Source organism: Lepisosteus platostomus, chromosome 5 (assembly GCF_059453375.1).
Source record: "Lepisosteus platostomus isolate fLepPlt1 chromosome 5, fLepPlt1.hap1, whole genome shotgun sequence".
NCBI classification, from domain to species: domain Eukaryota; kingdom Metazoa; phylum Chordata; class Actinopteri; order Semionotiformes; family Lepisosteidae; genus Lepisosteus; species Lepisosteus platostomus.
This window is the reverse complement of record NC_142615.1, coordinates 13,726,372-13,735,206: the sequence shown is the minus strand read 5'-3', so window position 1 is coordinate 13,735,206 and position 8,835 is coordinate 13,726,372. Positions and strand designations below refer to the sequence as shown.

Here is an 8,835-nt window from a genome sequence, read left to right as displayed (position 1 = left end):
GACAGAGGCCACTCCGACCTCTTCTCGGTTTTCTTCAATGACTTACTAAGGATCTTCTTCACATTCGCCCATGCAGGGGAAGCCAGTTACACCAAAGCAAACGCAGGAAAGTGCATTTCAAGCAGAGACCAGGAGGGACTTGTTTACACCGAGAGTGGGCGGAGAATGGAACAATGCGCCCAGCCCTGTTGCTGGAGCCGATTCTTGATGAGCTCTTGGGCTCACTAAGAGGCCCCCGCTGGATGCTAATCTTTCTGTTGTTCTTGCAGGTCCTGCGCTGCTTTTGAGCCGACAGAGCTCGACCTGGTCTGTCGGCACAGCCCAATTGCAAATGATCGGCTCCGCGTACAGAAGGAACGTGCGTTTGGTACAAGAGTGCACGAAGGCACCGGAAATACATTGGGAACAAATGACCGGTCGCTCAAGACCTCTGTGAAGTACAGGAGCGTGCAAAACGAGGCTGTTTCCGCCCGGTCTCGAACCAGGGACCCTTCGCGTGTTAGGCGAACGTGATAGCCGCTACACTACGGAAACCTGCAGGGACCGCTGCTGGTGTCTCGCTTGCGTTTCGGGCTGAGAAAGGGACGCGTCACTTTAGGAAGGGGGCGCTGGAGAGAGGAACAAAGGGCGCGATGAAACAAAATCCCGAAACCCGGGATCGAACCAGGGACCTTTAGATCTTCAGTCTAACGCTCTCCCAACTGAGCTATTTCGGCAGTGCGCAAAGCCCACAGCCACCTGCTCCAGCCTTCCTGTGTTGTGGCATGAGCGCACCAAGAGTAGCGGGAGAGTGTTGCAGGAACGTCACTCAGAAGGAAAGGAACATGTGACCGGTCGCTCAAGACCTCTGTGAAGTACAGGAGCGTACAGAAAGAGGCTGTTCCCGTCCGGTTTCGAACCGGGGATTTTTCGCGTGTGAGGCAAACGTGATAACCGCTGCACTACGGAAACGGTGAGAAAAGGGACCCACTGGCAGTGAGTATTGAACCTTATTGCATTACTGCTCCCAACCAGTTGATATCAATTTAATTCCTAAGGGTTATGTTCTTGTTTTGAGTATCTCATGTAGACGTTGTAAACAAGTTCAATTACGAAACGGTCTAAATGAATGATATACTTATGTCCTCTTGATATGTGTAACTCTTTGTAACTGAATGAATTTATATCTTTTGTATTCTGTTAAGCCTTACGATAAGATCTGTTAGGTTTGCATGCATATTCTATATATTAACAAATGTATCCTCGTGTATTAGTACCTGTGTGTGCATTGTTTGAGTTATGTCGCATGGTTGGATTCTAAACCATTAAAATAATCAATTTTGTGATTTACTGCCACAAAAATAATTGTCCCAGTAAATGCCCAAACCCCTACAGAACTGGTGCCTCGTGAGAGAACACTACAACAGTGTGTGATATCCTGTCCCAGCCTGAGGAGCAGACAGCGAGCCTGTCTCTTAATAATGCTAATAATACAGTGTGTGATTCCCTGCCCCAGCCAGAGGAACAGACAGTGAGCCTGTCTCTCAATAATAATACAGTGTGTGATCCCCTGTCCCAGCTTGGGAAACAGTGAGTCAGCCTCTCAATAATTATAATACAGTGTGATCTACTGTCCCAGCCAGAGGAACACACAGTGAGCCTGTATCTAAATAATAATAATACAGTGCGTGATCTCCTGTACTAGCCTGAGGAACAGACAGCGAGCCTGTCTCTCAATAATGATAACCTAGTATGGAATGTCCTGTCCCAGTCTGAAGGACAAACAGTGAGCATGTCCCTCAGTTATAATAGAACAGTGTGTGTTCTCCAGTCCCAGCAGGAGGAACAGACAGTGAGTCTGTATCTCAATACTAATAATACAGTGTGTGATATCCTGCCCCAGCCTGAGGAACAGACAGTGAGCCTGTCTCTCAATAATAATAATACAGTGTGTGATTTCCTGTCCCAGCCTGGGGAACAGTGAACCAGATACTCAATAATAATAATACAGTGTGTGATCTCCTGTCTCAGCCTGGGGAACACTGAGCCTGTCTCTCAATACTAATTATACAGTGTGTCATTTCCTGCCCCAGTCAGAGGAACAGACAGTGAGCCCGTCTCTCAATAATAATAATACAGTGTGTGATCTCCTGTCCCAGCCTGAGGAACAGACAGGAGTGAGCCAGTCTCTCAATAATAATAAAGCAGATTATGATCTGCTGTCCCAGCCTAAGGAACAGTCAGGAAAGAGCAGGTCTCTCTATAATAATAATACAGTTTGTGATCTCCTGTCCCAGCCTGAGGAACAGACAGTGAGCCTGTCTCTCAATAATAATAATACAGTGTGGGATCTCCTGTCCCAGCCTGAGGAACAGTGAGCCTGTCTCTCAATAATAAAAATACAATGTGTTATCTCCTTTCCCGGCCTGGGGAACACTGAGGCTTTCTCTCAATACTAATAATACAGTGTGTGATATCCTACCCTAGCCTGAGCAACAGACAGTGAGCCTGTCTCTCAATAATAATAATAGAGTGTGTGATTTACTGTCCCAGCCTGAGGAACAGACTGTGAGCCTGTCTCTCAATAATAATAATAGAGTGTGTGATCTCCTGTCCCAGCCTGAGGAACAGACTGTGAGCCTGTCTCTCAGTAATAATAATAGTGTGTGATTTCCTGTCTCAGCCTGAGGAACAGACTGTGAGCCTCTCTCAATAATAATAATCCAGTGTGTGATCTCCTGTTCAAGCCCAAGTGAAGACACAGTGAGCCTATCTGTCAATAATAGTAATACAGTGTGTGATCTCCTGTCCCAGCCTGAGAAACAGACAGTGAGCCTGTCTCTCAATAATAATAATACAGCGTGTGATCTCCTGTCCCAGCCTGAGGAACAGACAGTGAGCCTGCCTCTCAATAACAAGCCAATGTGTGATCTCCTGTCCCAGCCTGAGGAACAGAGAGTGAGCCTGTCTCTCAATAATAATACAGTGTGTGATCCTCTGTCCCAGCCTGAGAAACAGACAGTGAGCCTGTCTCTCAATAATAATACAGTGTGTGATCCTCTGTCCCAGCCTGAGGAACAGACAGTGAGCCTGTCTCTCAATAATAATAATACAGTGTGAATTCCTGTCTCAGCTTGTGGAACATACAGTGAGCCTGTCTCTCTATAATAATAATATAATGTATGACCTCCTGTCCCAGCCTGGGGAATATACAGTGAGCCTGTCTCACTATAATAATAATACAGTGTCTGATCTCCTGTCCCAGCCTGAGGAACAATGAGCCTGTCAATCAATAATAATACAGTATGTGATGTCCTGTCTTCGCCTGAGGAACAGAGAGTAAGCCTGTCTCTCAATAATAATAATTCAGTGTGGGATCTCCTGTCCCAGTCTGATGAACAGACAGTGAGCCTCTCTCTCAATAAAAATAATACAGTGTGTGATCTCCTGTCCCAGCCTGAGGAACAAACAGTGAGCCTGTCTCAAAATAATAATAATACAGTGTGGGATCTCCTGTCCCAGCCTGGGGAACAGTGTGCCAGACTCTCAATAATATTAATAATAATAATACAATGTGATCTACTGTCCCAGATTGAGGAACAGACAGTGAGCCTGTCTCAATAATTATACAGTGTGTGACCATCTGTCCCAGACCGAGGAAAAGACAGTGAGTCTGTCTCTAAATAATAATAATACAGTGTGGGATCTCTTGTCCCAGCCTGGGGAACAGTGAGCCAGACTCTCAATAATAATAATACAGTGTGATCTACTGTCCCAGCCTGAGGAACAGACAGTGAGTTTGTCTCTCAATAATAATACAGTGTTATCTCCTGTCCCAGCCTGGGGAACAGACAGTGAGCCTGTCTCTCAATAATAATAATACAGTGTGTGATCTCCTGTCCCAGACTGAGGAACAGACAGTGAGACTGTCTCTCAATAATTATAATAATACTGTGTGAGCTCCTGATCCAGCCTGGGGAACATACAGTGAGCCTGTCTCTCTAAAATAATAATTCAGTGTGGGATCTCCTGTCCAACTCTGAGGAACAGACAGTGAGCCTGTCTCTAAATAATAATAATACAGTGTGTGATCTCCTGTCCCAGCCTGAGGAACAGTGAGCCTGTCAATCAATAATAATACAGTATGTGATGTCCTGTCTGAGCTTGAGGAACAGAGAGTAAGCCTGTCTCTCAATAATAATAATACAGTGTGGGATCTCCTGTCCCAGCCTGGGGAACAGTGAGCCAGACTCTCAATAATCTTAATAATAATAATACAGTGTGATCTACTGTCCCAGCCTGAGGTACAGTGAGCCTGTCTCTCAATAATAATATAGTGTGTGACCATCTTCTGTGGTCTGTTTCAAATCCGCCCGCGATGAGACACCGAGGAGAAATGAAGAGCCCCAGTCGCGCTAGAAAATCACCCGGGAAAGAGACTTTCAATGTAGGAAAAAAAAGTCGTTAGTAACAGACATAATATGTTTGTTTTGTTTTTTTAATCGCTGCGATGTGTGACTAAGCTCATACGACTAAGAGTTGCCCCCTTTGTCTAGATCTGGTAACCTGCTCGTCGCTGGTGGGCCAGATCGTGTCCCCCGTCACTACACTGGGGCATTAAGACCCACACAGAGCGCAGGGTGAGTGCCCCCTGCTGGCCCCACTGAGAGGTTGTATCCCACCTCCTCCGCTCTCTGCGAAAAGCAGTATCTTCAGGCCCTGACATCCCACCCCTGCCACTCTCTGCGTAAATAAGTATCGTCAGGCCCTGACATCCCACCCCCGCCACTGTCTACGTAAAGTAGTATCGTCAGGGCCTGACATCCCACTCCCGCCACTCTCTGTGTAAAGTAGTGTCATATGGCCCTGACACCAATCCCTCCACTCTCTGCATAAAGCAGTGTCTTATGGCCCTGAAACCCTCCCCTCCACTCTCTACATAAAGCAGTGTTGTCAAGCCCTGACATCCCTCCCCCACCACTCTCTGCATAAAGCACTGCCGTATAACCCTGACACCCACCCCTCCACACTCTGCGTTAAGCTGTGTTGTCAGGCCCTGATATCCCACCCCCGCCACTCTCTGTGTAAAGCAGTGTCATATGGCCCTGACATCCCACCCCCACCACTCTCTGTGTAAAGCACTGCTGTATGGCCCTGACATCACACCGCCACCACTCTCTGCGGAAAGCACTGTCATATAGCCCTGACACCCACCCCTCCATTTTTTGCATAAAGCAGTGTCGTCAAGCCCTGCCACTCTCTGCGTAAAGAAGTGTCGTATGGCCCTGAAATCCCACCCCCACCACTAACTGTGTAAAGTAGTATCGTCAGGCCCTGACATCCCACCCCTGCCACTCCCTGCGTAAAGAAGTGTCATATGGCCCTGACATCACACCCCCACCACTCTCTGTCGAAAGCACTGTCGTATAGCCCTGACATCCCACCCCTCCACTCTCTGCATAAAGCAGTGTCGTCAAGCTCTGACATCCCACCCCCACCACTCTCTGTGTAAAGCAGTGTCATATGGCCCTGACATCCTAGCCCCGCCACTCTCTGTGTAAAGCAGTGTCATATGGCCCTGACATCCCACCCCCACCACTCTCTGTGTAAAGCACTGTTGTATGGCCCTGACATCACACCCCCACCACTCTCTGCGGAAAGCACTGTCGTATAGCCTTGACACCCACCTCTCCACTCTCTGTGTAAAGCAGTGTCATCTAGCCCTGACATCCCACCCCCTCCACTCTCTGAATAAAGAAGTGTCGTATGGCCCTGACATCCCACCCCTCCACTCTCTGCGTAATACGGTATCGTCAGGCCTTGACATCCAACCCCCGCCACTCTCTGCGTAAAGCAGACACGTTACAGACATTTACAACAAAGACATATTATAAAATATTGACATATACTGTAGGCGGCTGGAGCATTATTGGGAGACAGACTCACTGTTCCTCAGGCTGTGACAGGAGATCACATACTGGGCTGCCAGATCAACTGAGTTCACTCCTCCCTCTCCCAGTAGGATTGGGACCCGTTGTGATTCTGGCAGGTGTGGGAACTCTAGGATTAGATTTCTGAATTTCGGGAAGAATGTTTCTCTAATCCCAGAGTATCTGTCACAGTGCAGTAGGAAGTGCACCTCTGTCTCTATTTCTCCCCGCTGGCAGTGGGAGCACAGCCTGTCCTCTCTGGGCAGCCAGGTCTGCCTGTGTCGCCCAGTTTCTATGGCCAGGTTGTGGTCACTGAGCCTGTACTTCGTCAGGGTCTGTTTCTGTTTGTTATTTTTTATTTTGGTCAAATATTCAGCTAGTGTGTATTGTCTGTTTAAGGTTCTGTAGCATTCCAGTTTATGTTGTGTTTGTGTGTGTGTGTCCCAGTGTGTGAGATATTGCTGTTTGATCTGTGCTGTGATGTGGTTGAGTCTGGGTTGTGGTGCTCTAGCAGTGCTGTCCTGAGGCTGGTTAGTGTCGGTGTCACTCACTGCGAGTGTGATCTCAGCAGAGTCTCTGTACTCTTGGGACACTTGACTCACCTGTCTCTCTCTTTCTCTCCCTGTGCTGTCCCTCTCCTGCCCCCTCTCTCCCTCCTCGGACTCCAGCTGGAGGAGGTCCAATCACCACCTCCTGTGAGACAGAAGAAAAATAAGGTGGGTAATGCTCTGATCCTCTCTTTACTCCTGTCCAGTGTCCAGTCAGTATCCAGTCAGTGTGTCTGTATGAACCCCTCTCTCTCTCTCAGTGCAGTGTTCATGTACTGGAGTGTCCAGTCAGTGTGTCTGTATGAACCCCTCTCTCTCTCAGTGCAGTGTTCATGTACTGGAGTGTCCAGTCAGTGTGTCTGTATGAACCCCTCTCTCTCTCAGTGCAGTGTTCATGTACTGGAGTGTCCAGTCATGTGTCTGTATGAACCCCTCTCTCTCTCTCAGTGCAGTGTTCATGTCCTGGAGTGTCCAGTCCGACTCTTAACGTGACTCTCCTGTCTCTGCTTCAGAAGCACTGGTGCGTCTTTTTAAAGTCCCTGAGCTGCGTGTCGGTGGAGACAGATGATCAGGACGAGCTGATGGAGGCGGCGGAGACCGTGGGTCAGGAGAGGAAGAGCGAGGGAGAGGAGGAGCAGGATGCCGGGAAGGACAAGTAGAGGAAGAGGAGGTGCAGGTGAGCAGACAGGGGGGCGCCGCCCGGTCGTGTCTGTGATTCAAGGAGGAGTCTCCTCTTGCTGTTTGATGTCATGGTGACGTCTGTGTCTGTGTCCCTCACACCTGCAATAACAATATTCTTTCCAGGTTCCTTTCCTGGTTCTGTGCCTGCTAAGATCTGGACTGGACTGGACTGGACTGGACTGGAGCTGAGGGACGCCAGACTGGACTGCACTGAAGCTGAGGGGCCCCAGACTGGACTGGACAGGAGCTGAGGGACACCAGACTGGACTGGACTGGAGCCTAGGGACACCAGACTGGACTGGACCGGAGCTGAGAGACACCAGACTGGACTGCACAGGAGCTGAGAGACACCAGACTGGACTGGACTGGAGCTGAGGGGCCCCAGACTGGACTGGACTGGAGCTGAGGGACCCCAGACTGTGCTGGACCGAAGCTGAGGGCCCCAGTCTGGACTGGACTGAAGCTGAGGGGCCCCAAACTGGACTGAAGCTGAGGGACCCCAGACCCCAGTCTGGACTGAAGCTTGTAATTTTTGTTCTTTTGTAAAGCATCAATAAAATGTTTTTAAAAAAAATCTGTTTAGCTTTTGGTTTTTTCCCTCCCCTCCCCCCCCCCAAGGCTGCTGCTGGGAGAGGTGTGAGTGGGGCCAGCAGGGGGCGCTCTCACCCTGCGGTCTGTGTGGGTCCTGATGCCCCAGTATAGTGACGGGGGACACTGGACTGTAAACAGGCGCCGTCAAACCGAGGTCCTGACTCTCTGTGCTCATTAACAATCCCGGGGTGTCTCTGGAGAAGAGTAGGGGTGTTACCCCAGTGTCCTGGCCTGATTCCCCCCCTGGTCTTGACCCATCATGGCCTCCTAATCACCCCCGTCTCTGAACTGGCTCCATCCCTCTGCTCTCCTCCCCACTGAGAGCTGCTGTGTGCTGAGCGGACTGGAGCATCATCCAGGTGGGGGCTGCACACTGGGGGGGCTGGAGGGGATCCCCCTGACCTGGGAAGAGCTCTGAGGGGAGAGTCCAGACTTATTAATTATTATTATTATTCGTGCTGCACTGGGCTCCTGTCCTGGCAGTGAGAGGGGGACTCTGTGATCAGTACAGATACTTATGACTGTATAATAATACACGATAGAAATGGAAAACAGGGTAGCGCTGTAGTCTCTTCGAAACGTTTTGAACTGTCAGAAGAAGTTTTCACAACCCGGACTCGTGAAGGTACAGGTCTTCTCCCATCGTCCGGAGCAAGGTGTATCGTGTCCTGGTGATTTCTCCCGTTTCGAATGGAGTCCAATGTCGCGTTTCTACTTTATTAGAGAGAGGCACTGAACTTTGGGGAACGTGACATCCACCCAGTATTACTAGTAGGTTGATAAATATAAATGTTCTTTTTCAAGTCCCGCTGGGAATCGCACCGACGCGGCGGAGTTCGTGAACGTCCCAGACACCAAGAAAACGAGAGAGAGAAAAAAGGTCGTTTTCGGGGTTCAAGAAGCAACCCCGAGATTCAGGGAGTTTCCCCGCTGAGCTTACTCTGCCGAAAACACGCAGGTTTTATTTTATTCCCGTGCCCCCCCTCACACAGGCCGTTTCTGTAGCGTGAAGTTGTGTTTTTTTGCGCGGCGGTCGGTGAGGGGCGAAATTGTATTTATTTTTTTCCCACGGTTTGAAACAGAAACAGCCGGGTGGTGTTGTAGAG

General features: G+C 49.3%; 1 non-coding gene across 1 annotated transcript; it reads right to left on the bottom strand.

The window, feature by feature from the left end:
• Positions 1–461: 461 nt before the first annotated feature.
• trnav-aac (transfer RNA valine (anticodon AAC)) lies at positions 462–534 on the bottom strand. Its single transcript has one exon. It is a non-coding gene; the product is annotated as a tRNA-Val (tRNA).
• Between the last annotated feature and the right edge of the window lie 8,301 nt (positions 535–8,835).